The sequence below is a fragment of the Rutilus rutilus genome, assembly GCF_951802725.1.
Source record: "Rutilus rutilus genome assembly, chromosome: 16".
Lineage (NCBI taxonomy): Eukaryota > Metazoa > Chordata > Actinopteri > Cypriniformes > Leuciscidae > Rutilus > Rutilus rutilus.
Window position 1 is genome coordinate 37952146 of NC_140224.1, and position 497 is coordinate 37952642.

The window sequence follows — 497 nt, forward strand, 5'->3', positions numbered from 1 at the left end:
TAACTTTGATAAAGTCTGTATGGTGCCCTGGTGGCCTGTATACAGTAGCCAGCACAAATCTCAAACGTGATTTGTCATTTACACTATATATTTTTACATTAAGCACCAACACTTCCAAAGAAGTATATTTAATAATAATAATAATAATCGGGCATTTATATAGCGCTTTCATATGTACTACTGTACACCCAAAGCGCTTTACAATCATGTCAGGGAATCTCTCCTCAACCACCACCATTTAAAACTAGATTTCTTAGTGATTTTGAAAATATTACTATAAATTACAACAACACCTCCCCCTTTGCCTTTCAGACGAGGCTCATGTTTATAACTGTAATCTTGCGGGGTGGACTCGTTTAAAGTAATGTAATCGTTTGGTTTTAGCCAGGTTTCTGTCAAACACAGCACATCTAGGTTATTATCTGAAATCATATCATTAACAATAAGTGTTTTTGAAGTAAGGGATTGAATATTCAGCAACCCAAGCTTTAGCATTT